This window comes from Malaclemys terrapin, chromosome 20 (assembly GCF_027887155.1).
Source record: "Malaclemys terrapin pileata isolate rMalTer1 chromosome 20, rMalTer1.hap1, whole genome shotgun sequence".
NCBI lineage: Eukaryota > Metazoa > Chordata > Testudines > Emydidae > Malaclemys > Malaclemys terrapin.
This window is the reverse complement of record NC_071524.1, coordinates 14073554-14090971: the sequence shown is the minus strand read 5'-3', so window position 1 is coordinate 14090971 and position 17418 is coordinate 14073554.

Genomic DNA, 17418 nt, shown 5'->3' with positions numbered 1-17418 from the left:
GCTGGGTGAGCAGTCTTGGTCGAAACAGCTGCCCTCTCTCAGCCCAAAGAAATGAGGACAATAGGTGTGCGGTTGAAGAATAAATAGCTGCCACATCTCACCCCAGAGGTGGCTGCATCTCAGTCCTGGGTCAGGGATCTTTTGGTGTCCCTGGTTAGGTGCACTGGGATCCTGAGAAAAACACAGCTTTTCCCCGAGCAGTATCCTGTCAGTGGTGCCCGGGTGAAGACTCCAGCGCTGCGAGCTTCCCCACAGCAGTGTCCTGTCAGTGCCCAGCTGAGAACTCTAATGCTGTGAATTTGGTGGCCAAGTGGGGACTCGGCTGCTGTGAACTTCCCCACAACAGTGCCCGGCCAGGGAGCAGAAACTGCGGCAGCTGGTGCCCCCGGCCAGTAGGATTGTCTTCCCAGCCCCTCCCCCGCCCCTACAGCCATCCCCGCCCCCTTCTGCGCCTTCCCAGCCCCTCGGGAAGGATTTCACAGCTCAGCATCTGTCCCCCCATTTCTCCCCCCCAACCCGGCCTCACGCAGCCAATTCCCTGACGCATCCCCCAGCGCCCTGCAGAGACAGAGCTTTGCTCCTGGCTCCCCCTGCTGGTCATGTGTGGCATGGACCGCGCCAGAGCAGTCTCCCCATCGCTGTCCTAGAGGGGAAAGGCCCCATATCCCATTTGCTGCCCCCCTGGCCAGCCAGTCCCCCACCCTGGGGCCGGATCAGAGCCGGAGCCCCGTAGAGGGGAAAAGCCCCGTGTCCCATTCCCTGTCCCCCCACCCCAAGCCAGCCAGTCCCCCACCCCGGCACCTTTCTAGTAGCATTCCCCAATCCGAATGCCACTCACGGCCCCTGATCCCGCTGTTACGATGTCACTGACATTGCCATGGGGCTCTTGTTGCTAGGCTCCCGCTGGGTTCCCCTTCCCACAATGCAATGCCTCGCGGTAGGACATTACCCCAAATCCCCTGCTCTCAGCATTGGCGCTGGGCAGTATGGCTGGGATGCCCCAGAATTCACTGGGGCGACCATGGCGGTGGGCCCCTGTGACACAGAGCCCATGGGTGCCAACTGGCAACTCAGACCTGACAAACTTGCTACACCTAATACACTGTTTTCACGGTATTCATGCACAAGGGGCAGCAATTGGGGTCTCAGCTGGAAGCCGGTGACTTACCCACGCTCATAGTTAGGGCCCTACCAAATTCATGGGCATGAAAAACGCATCGTGGACCGTGAAATCTGGCCTTTTGTGTGCTTTTATCCTTCAGATCTGGGCGGCCGGAGAGTGGCAGCTGCTGAGTGAGGGCCCAGCAATGCAGGTGGCACGGAAGGAGTAAGGGTGGCAATCCTATACCAGGCCATCCTTACTTCTGCGCTGCTGCTGGCAAAGGCTCTGCCTTCAGAGCTGGGCTCCCGGCCAGCAGCCGCTGCTCGCCAGCCGCCCAGCTCTGAAGGCAGCGTTGCCACCAGCAGCAGCACAGAAGTAAGGGTAGCAGTACCACCACCCTCCTCCAATAACCTTGCAACCGACCTCCCCCACCCACAACTCCTTTTGGGATCACGACCCTACAATTACAACATCGTGAGATTTCAGATTGAAATAGCTGAAATCATAGAATCATCGAATCTCAGGGTTGGAAGGGGCCTCAGGAGGGCATCTAGTCCAACCCCCCTGCTCAAAGCAGGACCAATCCCCAACTAAATCATCCTGAAATTTACGATTTTTAAAAATCCTATGACCGTGAAATTGATGTGAATTTGGTAGGGCCCCACTCATAGTCATTGTGAGATGTGCATGCGGATGATAGTTAAGGAATAATGTAATTGTACAGGAAATTATGCCCTGCGAATGAAAGTGTGTCACCAGGGGATGAGAGGTCTCGGGGAGGGCCCAGTCGAGCGGGAGGGAATTGCCCCCCCGTCGCTGGCTAGCCCGTTACAGAATGTATCGCTCAACTGTCCACCCTTGAAAAGTCAACAGAAAACCATCAAAGACAGACTACGAACATGGCAACCGCTTGGAAGTGAAAAGGAAGGAAAGGACAGGGAGGGGATCGCCCCGGCTGTGAATAAAGACGAAAGAGACCAGATCGGGAGAGGGAATATCTTTTACTGGCCCAGTCTCTGGTGGTGAGAGAGACCAGCTTTCGTGCTTTTCTCCAGGGCTAGGAAAAGGGGCTCGGAGCGGCACAGCCGAATAACAGACAGAACCGATTGTTTAGTGTAAGGAGTGTTGCAAGGGACCAGGCCAGGGGAAGGAGGCAGCTAACATCTTAGCAATCGTAGGACAAAGGGGGGTTAGTGGGTTACCGACTGTTGTTCTGAGCCACAGACCCAGTCCATGATTATGTCAGTGCATAGGGCTCGACCAACACTCCCATCAACCCGTTTGTCTCTCTAGGGAAAGGCCGACCTTGGGGTTCAGCTGCTGGAGAGAGGCCAGACTCCTGGGACGTAGGTCCAGCTCTGCTGGTACCCGTGGGTGAATCATGTCCCCGCTCAGTGCCTCAGTTTCCCCCTCCCACCCTTTGCTTGCCAATGCTCCTTGGGGCAGGGACTGTCTCTCATTCTGTTGGTTGACGTTGCTGTAACACAAATGATTTATTCTTGATGGTAAATCAAGGGGCAGACGGGGCCAGAGCCTGGCTTTGAGCCAGCTTCTCCTTACATGTGACTGGGCCCTGTCCCAAGGAGAGCGTTCAGGCTCCGTGGCCCCTTCAGGATGGTTTGTGGCAGGCGACGCGAGGGAGACCCAGCAAACTCGTGACACCGGGGAAACGTCAGACTCCGCCCCTTCCCACTGGATCGGGATGGGAACCAGACCGGACGTCAATTTCACCAGCACGAAATAGACTTGGAAAGAAATGTGATTTCTCCAGAGCAAGGGGGCGCGTTCTCAAGGGAGCTTCGTCTTCCCTGCAGCGGGGTCCCCCCGATCTCCCCCTTATTTTAACTCCTGCATCCTCCTCCCCACACACAGCCCCCCTCCCCCCGCAGCCTGTTTATTTAATGGCAATGTAAACAGAAGCCCTTGGCCCCCTTCCCCTGCCAGAAAGCCGGATAAAGCCTCTTTGTGTTTGCTAACCCCGGGGCGGGGGGCTGTGTCCCATGGGTGGGAGCGGGCCCAAAAGGACAGGAGGAGAGAAGAGAAAAGAACAGCTTTCCCAAGAGGCCGGGGCACGCAGGGCTGAGCAAACTGAAAAGGGCTCATTGCTGGCAAGCCGGGCCGGCTGCTCGGGGTTAACCCCCGCCTCGCGGGAGGCCTGTCTGGGCTAGGGAGGCAGATCAGGCCCCGCTGGCGAGTTGGGTGGGAATGGGGCCCTGCTGCGCTCAGTGCTACACAGACGTGGGGAGGGGCGCTTGCTGCCAAAGGACACAGAGGAGACGGCCGTGCTCCTAGCCAACCTCTGCCCCAATCCCCCCAGTGCCACCCCCCGTGCTCGGCTAGGAATCCAGCCGCTGAAATGATCTACCCTGCCTGGTGAGCCGTCTACATTAGTGTCCGAGCCAGGGACTGATCCCAAGCCGGCCTTTGCTCTAACCGCTAGGCCCCACTCTCCTCCCAGACCTGGGCCGGGAGTCCTGACTCCCAGTGCCCCCAGCTCTAGCCCCCGGACATGCTGCCTCCCTGCTGTATGATGGAGCGGGCCGTTTTCAGCTCAAATTCCCCTGGGACAGACGCAGCCTGCCACCCCCCTCCAGCACCAGCGCCGCCTTCGCCTTCTGCATCAGCAGCCTGCCCAGGGCTGCCCATGCCTTCGGGGTGGCCTCTCCCCTCCCTGGTATTGTGGTGCTGGATTCAGTCACTGCCCCCGGCCAGGGCACCTTGATACGAGCACGGATTGTTAAAATGCAACAGGCGCTGCCTTTAAATCTCTTACTGGCCCCCAGCCATCCCCCTTCCCAGTCCTGCTCCGTGCCCTGCACTTATCTAGTGCTGCCTGCAGGGCACACGCATGGCAGAGCAGCAAGGCAGTGAGAGTGAATGGTTAGAGGGGGGCCGTGAGTCTAGGCTCCTGGGTTCTACACCCAGCTCCATGAAGGGAGTTGTGTCTAGTGGTTATAGCTGGAAAGGCTGGCAATCAGGATTTCTGGGTTGTATTCCTCACTCCGCTGGGTGACCTTGGGCAAGTCACCTACAGTCCTAGTCCCTCAGTTTTCCTATCTTTATAATGGAGGCTTCTGCTGCTGACCTGTTTTGCTGTGAGCTCAATCAGCTAATGTTCACCAAGGGCTTCAAGTCCTCATCTGAAAGGAGCTAGAGCAAGCCAAAAGGTCTGACTCCGCTTTCCCTTAGAGCAGGGCAGATGCGGAGTCACGCCCCTTAACCCTGGTGTAGATGGGAGGAGAACCTGGCCCAGAGGAGTGGTCGCGGCTCGGCTGTAACATTAGCATGAGATCAGGATCAGCGCGTTGGTTATTAGGATTATTTGTATGGGTGCATATGGGACTCAACAGAGCTCGGAGATGGAACCCTGACGCGCCAGGCGCCGCCCAGACACGCAGTGACCGAGATCAGGGCCCCGTTGCACCGGGCACTGCCCAGACACGCAGTGACCGAGATTGGGGCCCCGTCACGCCGGGCGCTGCCCAGACATGCAGTGACCGAGATCAGGGCCCCATCGCGCCGGGCGCTGCCCAGACACGCAGTGACCGAGATCAGGGCCCCGTCACGCCGGGCGCTGCCCAGACATGCAGTGACCGAGATCAGGGCCCCGTCGCACGGGCGCTGCACAGACACAGACTGAGAGCCAAGAGACAATCCCTGCCCCAAAGGCTGTCTGGACAGACAGAAAGCGGGTGGAAAACTGAGGCCTAGAGAGGGGAAGGAACGTGCCCTAGGCCAGCCAGTGGGTCAGGTGGGCAGCCCGGAAAGGAACCCAGCAGTCCTCATTGCCAGTCCAGTGACCTGCCCACTACACCACACCCTTCTGCCCCCTAATTCTGCCATCCCCTTTCCTACAGTCCCCTGCGGATCCCCACCCTAGGGCTTATCTGTGTGTATTTCTCTCCCTTACTGCATCTGGGTCCTATTTCTGTCCATCATCCTTCCTTCCTTCTCTCCCATTCAGCACTCGCCCCCGTCCATCTCTCCAGCTCCCCCTTTCATCTTGCTCTCTGGGACCCGTCCCCCTTTCCAGGGTTTTTCTTCTGCCTGTGACTCCCCTCAGACCCAGCCAGTCCTTTAACCCCAACGGGTTAACATGTGGGACGGCCCCCACTTAGTGAGCTTGCTGGACCAGATAGTTCTGCCCATTCTCCACTGGGTGGCGCCATGCACCGCCACATTCAGAGGGGGAACCCCTGCCCTAAGGATCTGCTTTCACCGGGTGGGTGATGGTGTCAGTGAATTGGGGGCCTGAGTGGAGGGTGTTCGTCCCTTGGCGTCAGGGGAGAAGCTTTTATGCTTCGAGGGCTGGATACCCCCGCGTGACGATGGCTCCGAACCAGCCCTGATTTCCCCCCAGTTCTGGGACGCGCAGAGCATTGGGGACGGGCTTGAAGCCCTGAGCGGTGCCCTCTGGGGTTCCCAGGGCTCAAAGACCCATCCTGGGCACTGTAAGACATGAGGGAGCAGAGCCCCCAGGCTCCCATGGCCAGCGCTCAGCTACCCCCATGCTGCCCTACTCAGCCAGGGCCAATCCCACTCTCTCCCAGCAGGGGGCGCTGTGGGGAGCAGGGGCAGGAGCTGACACTGAGCCTTACCCTTTGCATGCCCGGGATGACGGCTTTTATGGCTGGGATTCCTGTGGGTGCGCTTTCCCGCTTTGGCCAGCAGGGGGCGGTGCACGCCCGCACATGGCAGGAGCCTCCCCTCAGAGAAGAGATGGTTGTAGCCCAGGTACCTGTCTCTGGGGTGCTCTGTGCTCGGGCAGGGCCGAATGGCACCTGATAGAGAGGAGTTCTAAGTCAGGGCCGTAAGGGGAGGGAAAGACAATACAGAGGCCACATTATGTTTAATCTCCATCAGTTACCGTCAAGTTGAATGCACGCAAGTCAGAGCCAGTTGTTTTAGCCGGAACCGCTACTTAGGTTTGTACCGTACCCCCGTGGCTCTCAACCTTCCCAGGCGACCGTAACCCGTTTCAGGAGTTCTGATCTGTCTGGCGTCCCCCAGCGTTTCACCTCACTTAAAAACGACTTGCCGACACAGTCAGACCTAACAATGCAAAAGTGTCACCGCCACACGAGTATGCACCAGTCGCCGACTTCCTCATTTTTACCATCTAATTATAAAATAAATGGGTTGGCATAGAAATCTGGTACTTACGTTTCCGTGTCTAGTACGTAGAGCGGTATAAACCAGTCACCGTCTGCGTGACGAAGTGGGGGTTCTCCCTTGTTATGTTGTGTGTCAGCCTATGAGAGTCTTACCGTTTTGCATGACTGCTGGGTGTGCCTCAGTTTCCCTGTGTATTGCACCAATGTCTAGGTGGTGGGAATCAGGGCGTGTGACTTTTGCGGGGGCCGCTCCAGCTGCCTGCATGGATGCGCTGGCCGCCCCTTAGTAACCTGAGACCCAGGAGGGGGACGTGACCAGGTGACTCTTGGCCCGGGAAGTGAGATAAAGGCCGGAGGAGAAGCAACGGGCAGGGCAGGGGCCAGGCAGCTGGAAGCGAGTCAGTCTCGGCTGGCTTGGGGTGCAAGGGGAGGGCCAGAGCCCTGGCTTTGGGCTTCCCTCCCCCCAAGACGGACTTGGCTGAAAGTCATTGATTTCTGTGCTAACCACTCTGTCCTATGCTGTGTTCCTATCGACTAATAAACCTTCTGTTTTACCCGCTAGCTGAGAGGCACGTCTGACTGCGGAGTTGGGGTACAGGGCCCTCTGGCTTCCCCAGGAGCCCCGCCTGGGCGGACTCGCTGCGGGAAGCGCACGGTGCGGAAGGGGATGCTGAATGCTCCGAGGTCAGAGCTGTGTGAGCTTCTTGCCCTAGAGACAGTCTGCTCAAAAGGGAGGAGGGTCTCCCAGAGTCCTGACTGGCTTCGTAGGGAGTCGTTCCAGAGCATGGCCCGGGGACGCCATGACAGTCTGTATGAAATTGTAGTTTGTACTGGCTTTGCTAGAGCTGTTTATTTAGCCTGTTGTAAAACGAGGCAAATATCCAGAGGAGACGATGTCACCCCTGGAAGGCCTCCGTGTGCCCCCAGGGCTACGGGTGCCCCTGGTAGAGAACCACTGCCGTAAACTGTTCTCTACTGCACATGATCTCCCCTTATCTTAATTAAACTCCCTTGATCGGCACCACTGAGGAAAGCTTCTCACGCTCGCTCGCTTTCCGTTTTCAGCCTCGGTAAGCCCTCTTGTGCAATCCTTGTTTACTGATCTGAGCCAAGCTTAAATGAAGACAGATCGGCCTGGGCGCGATGTGTTGGCTTCTCTACTAGAACAATTCTCCTTTGGCTGGTTTTCCGCTGACAATCCGTTCGCTCGCTGACCATTTCAATAGTCCTGTCTCTGCCTTCAGCCGCTGTCCGGGTTTTGTGTTTTACAGGCCACGCAATTTCCTTACTTTGCTACCGCTTGATTCCACCTGGTGTCTGAAGTCTTTTGCCCTTTAATGGCAGAGACGAGGTGGGGGAAGTAACATCTCGTATTAGACCAACTTCCACTGGTGAGAGAGAGAAGCTTTGGCACTCCCCAGAACTCTTCCTCCGGTCTGGGGACAGCAGGCAGAGGGTCATAGCTAAATACAAGGTGGGACAGATAGTTTAGCATAAGTAGTTAACATATAATACGAGGAACCATTCAAGGGAAGTGACCCACTAACACCCCTGCAGTCAGAGTGGTGGCCCTGTTAGTCTGTATCAGCAAAAAAACCAAGGAGTCCTTGTGGCACCTTAGCCCACAAAAGCTTATACCCAAATAAATGTATTAGTCTCAAAGGGGGTTAGTGGGTACCAGATAGAGCCGGAAATCCAGGTTTATTAAGACAATGATTTTCAGCCAAGCTGAAGTTACAACTGGGAACTCCCAGGCTCGCCTTTTGGAGGAGTGGGGGAGGTTCCTTTGAGCAAGAGGAGGAGGGGTCTTATTAATTACAGTTTATCTTTCATTACAGTTGATTCCCCTCACCTTTCATTCTTGCTGTGCCTTTCTCACAGTTTGCTAATAATTCCCTAGATCCGTGGTGATTTTTCCTCTTGTTGAGTTGCACTGATCTTCCTGAGCATAAAAAAACCCAGGAGTCCTTGTGGCACCTTAGAGACTAACAAATTTATTTGGGCATAAGCTTTCGTGGGCTACAACCCACTTCATCAAATGCATGGAGTGGAAAATGCAGGAGCAGGTATAAATACATGAAAGGCTGGGGGGTGCTTTACCAAGTGTGAGGTCAGTCTAACGAGATAAATCAATTAACAGCAGGATACCAAGGGAGGAGAAATAACTTTTGAAGTGGTAACGAGAGTGGCCCATTACAGACAGTTGACAAGAAGGTGTGAGTAACAGTAGGGAGAAATTAGTATTGGGGAAATTAGGTTTAGGTTTTGTAATGACCCAACCACTCTTTATTCAGGCCTAATCTGATGGTGTCTACTTTGCAAATTAATTACAGTTCTGCAGCTTCACGTTGGAGTCTGTTTTTGAAGTGTTTTTGTTGAAGAATGGCCACTTTGAGGTCTGTTATTGAGTGACCAGAGAGACTGAAGTGGTCTCCGACTGGTTTTTGAATGTGATGATTCCTGATGTCAGATTTGTGTCCATTTATTCTTTTGCGTCGAGACTGTCCGGTTTGGCCAATGTACATGGCAGAGGGGCATTGCTGGCACATGATGGCATATATCACAATGTGGTTTTTACTTCATACATCCGAAGAAGTGGGCTGTAGCCCACGAAAGCTTATGCCCAAATAAATTTGTTAGTCTCTAAGGTGCCACAAGGACTCCTTGTTCTTTTTGCTGATACAGACTAACACGGCTACCACTGAAACCTTCCTAAGCATGACATTGTCTGTCCTCCTTCAAGGCAGCGTCCCTTTCGTGGCTGTCCCTGGCCTGGTCTACACTACCGGGGTAGGTGTAATCTGCTTTGTGTCGACAGAGCTGTGGAGGTGTAGGCACCGATTTTCCCTCTGCCCAGCGGGTGCTTGACCCGCCCCCCCCCGCCCTTGGCCCTGCCCCTGCACCCCCACCCCATTACATCCCTTCCCCAAAGTCCCTGCCCCACCCAGCCTTTTCCCAACCCAGCCCCGCCCCCTTCCCCCAGCCACTCCACCCCCTTCCCCCAAGTCCCCGTCCCACCCCGCCTTTTCCCAACCCAGCCCCGCCCCCTTCCCCCAGCCATTCCACCCGCTTCCCCCAAGTCCCCGCCCCACCCCGCCTTTTCCCAACCCAGCCCCGCCCCCTTCCCCCAGCTATTCCGCCCCCTTCCCCCAAGTCCCCGCCCCACCCCGCCTCTTCTCCGCCTCCTCCCCTGAGCACACAGCGTCCCCACTCTTCCCCCTCTCTCCCGGAAAGTCCTAAGTGCTCCCAAACAACTGCTAGGCGGTGGTGATGGGGGGGGGGGGGGCGGGGGAAGCACTGGGAGGGAGGGGGAGGAGCAGGGATGCAGCACGCTCGGGGGCGGGTGGAGGGGGGAGCTTGGCTGCTGGTGGTTGCAGAGCACCCGCTAATTTTTCCCCGTGGATGCTCCAGCTCCGGATTACCCACGGAGTCAGTACCTCGGTAGGTCTTTCTTTAAGTTGGGCTCTCACCGACATAAGTGTCCCTCTTTGCTGATTTTGTAACGCCCCATCTCCGAGCGACGGAGAGTCCCGGGCGATGTCGTGAGCTCAGCACTGATGCTGCCTGCTTCCGCCGACTGTTGCTTATGCAGGACCCGTCCCACGATGCCCCATCCTGCCGGTACAGTCAGGACCAGCACTCCTGGTGAGGCCGGCCGACACAAGGTGCCTCGGGCACACACACGCAAGTGCTGTAAGAACCGCCGGGGCCGTGTGCCGACGGAATTGGCGCCACAGAATGTGGTAGCGGAAACATGGCTTATCTCTGCATGCGGCGCAGTGGGTCCCTGGGAAACTACCTCTGAAAGTCCCGTCCCCAACACATTGTTTAACCTAAGGAGTTAGCCCAGATTTCAAGGGCCCATTAACAGGCTGGAAGAAGAGCTCTGGGGAGCTCCAAACCTTGTCTCGCTCACCAACAGAAGCTGGTCCAATAAAAGATAGTCCCGCCCCCACCTTATCTCCCTGCTCTCTCTGTCTTTCCTGCCCTAGACTTTCTCCCTTTCAGCCCTGTGCCTGGCGCCCCCCTGCTGACGTGACTTGGCCACCAGCCAAGCCCCTGGCTCCCCACTGACTGCACCCCATCCTTTCTGGTGCCAGCTGCTGCTTCCCTTGCTACCAGCCCCCCTCTCTCTGCCAGCGCTGGGCAGCCTCGCGCCAGGCTCCACCAGCTGGTTCTGTAGCAGCGCTCGGGGGCAGTGGGGGAACGGGCGCCTGCTCTCCTCTGCTGTTTTTTTCTCCTCCCCTTTCCCGCAGAAAAATCCGGCCTGGGCTGGTTCTCACCCCCACTTCACCTGCCCCGGGATCCTGGCCATTCTCCAGACCCCCAGAGCCGCTGTTGAAAAGAAAGGTGGGAATCAGGCACCTCCACTACAGGGGACGAGGAGTTCCCAGCCATCACTGGCCTGCCAATGGCCATGGGAATTGGCCGTGAACGTGGGCAACGCCCGGGCATTGAAGGTGAAGCCCCCTGCTGCCCAGCAGTGTCCACGCGGTCTGTGCCACAAGGAGGAGCTTAATCTAGCGGGAAGGGAACGCCCGCCGTCCGGCTGCAGCCTCCGGCCGCCGTCACAGCCCCGGAGAGAGATGAGCTCTTCCCCTGCCGGCTCTGCCGATGAGGACGGGTGGGGGTGGGATCGTTGTTGGAGCCTCAGCTTCGTCCTTGCCGCCTTGGGCGACCCTGCCAGGAGGGCGGGCCTCCCGCCGGCGGCGCGCTTGGGATCATGGGAAACACACGAGCCGCTCCGCCGCGGTACGGTCGCGATCCACTGGGGCAGACTGGGGGAATTACAGCTGGGGGAATTACAGCACTGCTGCCCCGCTCCCCACAGCGCCCCCTGCTGGGAGGGGCCAGGACTGGAGGAACTGGGAGCTCCCCCCACAGCCAGCGCCCCTGCCCTGCTCCCCATAGCGCCCCCTGCTGGGAGAGGAGATCCAGGCTTGCAGGGAGGCCCTGAAGTAGCAGGGGATGGCAGGGTGGGGGAATGGAGGGAGGCAAGGAGCCTGGATGGTGGAAGCGACGTTGGGGTTCACCCCGACTGGTAAAAGGGGTTCTCCCCTGTAAGCGTGGGTGCCTTAATCCCAGGCCACTCTGGCTTAGAGCCCTGACTGCAGGCACCACCCTAAATGCATAAAGGTCTTACCCCGGCTGCCACCAGCCCAATCACTAGGGTGACCCCAATAGGCTCCCCAAATCCGACGACCCCCCCCCAGCTTATAACTACGAGGCACTCAGCCCTTTCCCCCTTGGCGTGTCACCCCCGCCGGCGCGAACCCTGCGCTCCACGTGATCAGGTCTCTTTGGAAGCCAGGAGCCCCCAGAGCGCTGGGCTGGCCTGAGGTTTCTGGGGCTTTTTGCATAAAGGAGCCAATGTCACCCCTTTCCTCACCCGCGTCCCCCGACTGACTGCCCCCCAGTCGAGCTGTGCAGGATCGGGCCCTGCAAGGCCGGCCCCTTTTCCGGGGCCAGACAGCCCAACCCAAGCGGGGAGGGGTCGCTGTCTGTTGTTTGTTTTTTCAGCCGACCAAGACACAAATGACAGTGAAAAAGACCCACAAAGTCAGGCCGAGTGCATAGGCGTGGGAAGTAAGGGTTTGGGGGGTGCTGCAGCTTTCATATGGGGCAGCCTGTCCCACGCCATGCTCCCCAGCTGCTGACTCCGACAAAAACGTGGGGGTGCTATGCCCTGGCCCAGGCCTCTGCCCGCACCCCGCTCCCCAATCCCTAACCTCACCCGGGGCTTGGGTCCTGGCTGCCGGTGTCACTCCCCGGCCACTGGCCCTGTGCCTGGCCCCGTGCCGGGCCCTGTGCCAGAGCTCTGCTCCTCGGTCGCCAGCCACCAGTCTCACTCCCTGGCCACTGGCCCTGTGCCCAGAGCTCTGCTCCTGGGGCCCCAGCCACCAGTCTCACTCCCTGGCCACTGGCCCTGTGCCCAGGGCCCTGCGCCAGGCCCCTCACTCCCAGGAGTCCCAGGCTCTGCTCCTGGCCCCACGGCCCCCCAAGCTGTGGCCTCAGCCGCATTATCCCTATCTGGGTCCCCCCTCCCAGAGACACAGCCTCAGTGGGGGGTGAGGGATGGACAGGGGCAAGGGGGCTGGCTTTCAGCGCCCCCGCTACTAAAAATGTTCCAGAACCACTGGCCGATTGCTGGATTTTGCTCCTGATTCCCCCCCCCCTCATTGTATTGACACAGACAGAGGCCAAACCAAACGCGCCCCAACAGGGGAACTCTCACAAGCTTGAGAAAAGCTTCGCCCCTTTGGCGCCGACATCAACACGACAATGAAACTGCCTGAACCCTGGGAGCCCGGAGTCGACTGGCACCATCCAGCCGGAGTTTTTTCTTTACATCTTAGTCATCACCTAAGACTGCTGAAGCATGCGGTGAGAAACTTTGCTTGGAATGGACAGTTTGCTAAGTTAGGCACTAGTGAGCGTTTGAGTTTCGATGTTCTTGGAACCAGTTCTGACTTTTATCTGTCCTCACTTAAAATCTAGCTCTCTGTAATGACTTAACTTCTTTTATCTAATCCAGTGTGTTCAAACCGAAGGGTCCGAATAAGTATTTGAGATCATAACCAGGCATATTGTTCCCTTTAAGGAATGACAGCCTTAAAATATTTCGTACTGACCAGGAGAGGGCTGGGCAGTGCAGGACACACATTTCTGGGGTGAACGCTGAGACTGGGGGTGCGTTGGGGTCACCCTCAGTATAACCCAGGCTGGTGACAGCCAGTGTGTGGCTGGCAGGCTGCAGTTCCATACAGACCCTCCAGGTGGGGTTTGCATGCTGGACGGCTGTTTGCAAGCGGCCCAGGGGGGAGTGACTTTAGCAAAACATTGTAAGGCACCCAAGGTTGCAGGACAGGGGTGACACAGCCCAGCCCCCTACCCAGGTTTGGATTGTGCCCTGGTATGTTCCCCCGGAGAGTTTTGAGTAGAACCCAAGTTCTGCTCCTTTTCCCTGTTCTATGCACATTGCCACAAAGGAAAACAAAAAGGAAGATACGGCTCGTATCATATAGCATCCCAGTTGCTAAATGTACTTTAATAACATTCATTATAGCACAATTAATCTTATTATATTAACTAAACAAGATCCCAAGCACCATGAAATACTAAAAAAATAACCAAATATTAAATCTCAAATAATAATACAAAATACAGAAGAGAGAACAAGCATTTATGGAGCTGAATATCAAGAATTCTTTCTCCCCCAGGGAAATGTTTCCCCCCTAGGAACAATAGGTCATTGAACCGTGAAGCCAATGACTGAGAACCTGCATTATTACACACATCCTGAGGATACGTCTACATATCAAACGCTAGAGAGGTGCAGCTGTAACTGGACCATTGGAGTGCTTCAGTGTAGACGCTACCTAGGCTGACGGGGGGTTCTCCCATCAGCGTAGGTAATCCACCTCCCTGAGAGGTGGGAGCTAAGTCGATGGAAGAATTCTTCTGTTGACCTAGCTCTGGCTACACCGGGAGTTAGGTTGGCTTAACTACGCCACTCAGGGGGTGGATTTTTCACGCCTCAGAGAGACGTAGCTCTACTGATGTAAGTTCCTTGGGGAGACCAGCCCTGAGCATCCTCCCCAGAGGTATACAAGTCTTTCTAATAGCCGAGATGCAAGAAAGGTCCAGAAGTAAATATTGCTCCCCCAGCGATCCAGGCGGGGGGAGCATGTTTTGACTTCATCATCCCATTGGTGCATATGGGTCTAGGCCAACACAGGGCTGGAAGGGAACCCCTGGGTTATGATGTCCAGACCCTGCTAGGGCAGCCATCCCATCCATAAACTTCTCAAGTGCCATCTTCAAACCAGTTTGGTTGTTTGCCCCCCAGTCCTGTTCCAGGCCCTCCTTCCTCTGATGCTCAGAAACCGTCTTTTAGTCTCCAGCTCGCGCTGATCCCTGTTTCGTTTATCCCCAATTGGTCTTGGGTCAACCTTTAGCTTCGATAGCTCTTATCCCTCCCTGGTGCTCCTCGCCCCCAACCAATGTATTCATGTCCCCTCTCGGCCTTCTTTCTGCCGGCCAAGCTCTTCCAGTCGCCTTTCATAAGCCCCCCATACGTTCCCCCCCCGTCTGGCCTGGGAGCTCATCTCCGCACCTGGTCTGGCGTGAATTCAACCATCTTGACCAGAGGTGACCAGAACTGGAAGCAAGACATCAGGCAATTCCTCGTGCCTTGCACTTCCCCGGCTCCTGGAAATGCTTCACCTGGGATCGTGTTGTGCTTGCCACACCTGCATCCCTTGGGTGGCTCATCATCACCCTGCGATTGACTAATCCATCAGATGGGTGCCTGCCCAATCTGATCGGTGCTTCAGAGGTGTGACGAAGTGGGGGATTTTCTTCGAGTTTTGCATGAATACCGTGCAGTGTCAGTTTCCCTGTGTGCTGCGTGTGTAACGAGGTGGTAGGAGAGGGTTTGTTGTTACAGAGAGCCAGGTGACAACTCACCCAGCAGCTGGGACCCCGGGCAACAGCCTCGAGATGGGCGACCCTAGCGACCGGGTGATCGAATGCAGGAGAGACTTAGATGTGCTTTGCTGAGCGAGGCCAGGCCCAAAGACCTCGAGAGTTTCCTGTGCTGGGTTCAGACGCTCAATAAACCCTCCTGTTTTACGCTGGCTGAGAGTCACTCTGGTCTAGAGATCAGGGTGGCATTATTCCCTCTGGTCGTGGAGGCCCCGGGGGTCCAGAGCGCGTGGACTCCCTGAGGGGGCCCACGGGGAGAGGCAGACGTGCTAAGGCTCAGAGATGTGCGGTTCCAGGAGGCAGAGGGGCTTAACCCCCGAGAGAGAATGGACCCCCGAGAAGGGCTGTTGCTCTGAAGGGGGCTCCCCCCCAGGGACCATACGTAGCCGAGAGAGAGCACGAGTCCCATGAGTCCATGACAAGAGGTAAATCCGAGGGAGTTACTTTACGCTGGGTTATTAACTCAAACCGGAAATGATCTGGGGGCAGTTCTCGGGGCTGGTTACACAGGAGGTCGGACTAGATGATCATGGTGGTCCCTTCTGGCCTTGGAATCTAGGAATCTCTGGGGTGCAGCCATTCAAGAGGCAGAAATTTGCATGCGCCCTGGGATTGGCTAACGAGTCACCAGAAGTGCACAGGCGCCACTTACAGCTAAGGCATTCAAGAGCCAGGCTTACCCCAGTTAGCACATGGACCAATGTTCACTCTAATTTTTTACATCCATGTGCAGAGTGAATTTTATTATATGCACCAATATGGAGGGGATGTGTGGCAGGGGTGGGGCCAAGGGGTTCGGAACATGGGAGGGGTCTCAGGGCTGGGATTTGGGGTTGGGGGGGGTGAGGGCTACAGCTGGGGGTGAGGGCTCTGAGGTGGGGCCGGGGCTGAGGGGTTTGGGGTGTGGGAGCGGGTTCAGGGGTGGGGCAGGGGGTTGAGAGGGGTGAGGGCTCTGAGGTGGGGCCGGGGATGAGGGGTTTGGGGTGTGGAAGCGGGTTCAGGGCTGGGGCAGGGGGTTGAGAGGGGTGAGGGCTCTGAGGTGGGGCCGGGGATGAGGGGTTTGGGGTGTGGGAGCAGGCTCAGGGCTGGGGCAGGGGGTTGAGAGGGGTGAGGGCTCTGAGGTGGGGCCGGGGATGAGGGGTTTGGGGTGTGGAAGCGGGTTCAGGGCTGGGGCAGGGGGTTGGGAGGGTTGAGGACTCTGAGGTGGGGCTGGGGATGAGGGGTTTGGGGTGTGGAAGCGGGCTCAGGGCTGGGGCAGGGAGTTGGGAGGGTTCAGGACTCTGAGGTGGGGCCGGGGATGAGGGGTTTGGGAGCGGGTTCAGGGCTGGGGCAGGGGGTTGAGAGGGGTGAGGGCTCTGAGGTGGGGCTGGGGATGAGGGGTGTGGGAGCGGGTTCAGGGCTGGGGCAGCGGGGTTGAGAGGGGTGAGGGCTCTGAGGTGGGGCCGGGGATGAGGCGTGTGGGAACGGGTTCAGGGCTGGGGCAGGGGGTTGGGAGGGGTGAGGGCTCTGAGGTGGGGCCGGGGATGAGGCGTGTGGGAACGGGTTCAGGGCTGGGGCAGGGGGTTGGGAGGGGTGAGGGCTCTGAGGTGGGGCCGGGGATGAGGGGTTTGGGGTGTGGGAGCGGGCTCAGGGCTGGGGCAGGGGGTTGGGAGGGGTGAGGGCTCTGAGGTGGGGCCAGGGATGAGGCGTGTGGGAACGGGTTCAGGGCTGGGGCAGGAGGTTGGGAGGGGTGAGGGCTCTGAGGTGGGGCCGGGGATGAGGGGTGTGGGAGCGGGTTCAGGGCTGGGGCAGGGGGTTGGGAGGGGTGAGGGCTCTGAGGTGGGGCCAGGGATGAGGGGTTTGGGATGTGGAAGCGGGTTCAGGGCTGGGGTAGGGGGTTGGGAGGGGTGAGGGCTCTGAGGTGGGGCCGGGGATGAGGGGTGTGGGAGCGGGTTCAGGGCTGGGGCAGGGGGTTGGGAGGGGTGAGGGCTCTGAGGTGGGGCCAGGGATGAGGGGTTTGGGGTGTGGGAGCAGGTTCAGGGCTGGGGCAGGGGGTTGGGAGGGGTGAGGGCTCTGAGGTGGGGCCAGGGATGAGGGGTTTGGGATGTGGAAGCGGGTTCAGGGCTGGGGTAGGGGGTTGGGAGGGGTGAGGGCTCTGAGGTGGGGCCGGGGATGAGGGGTGTGGGAGCGGGTTCAGGGCTGGGGCAGGGGGTTGGGAGGGGTGAGGGCTCTGAGGTGGGGCCAGGGATGAGGGGTTTGGGGTGTGGGAGCAGGTTCAGGGCTGGGGCAGGGGGTTCGGAGGGGTGAGGGCTCTGAGGTGGGGCCAGGGATGAGGCGTGTGGGAACGGGTTCAGGGCTGGGGCAGGAGGTTGGGAGGGGTGAGGGCTCTGAGGTGGGGCCGGGGATGAGGGGTGTGGGAGCGGGTTCAGGGCTGGGGCAGGGGGTTGGGAGGGGTGAGGGCTCTGAGGTGGGGCCAGGGATGAGGGGTTTGGGATGTGGAAGCGGGTTCAGGGCTGGGGTAGGGGGTTGGGAGGGGTGAGGGCTCTGAGGTGGGGCCGGGGATGAGGGGTGTGGGAGCGGGTTCAGGGCTGGGGCAGGGGGTTGGGAGGGGTGAGGGCTCTGAGGTGGGGCCAGGGATGAGGGGTTTGGGATGTGGAAGCGGGTTCAGGGCTGGGGTAGGGGGTTGGGAGGGGTGAGGGCTCTGAGGTGGGGCCGGGGATGAGGGGTGTGGGAGCG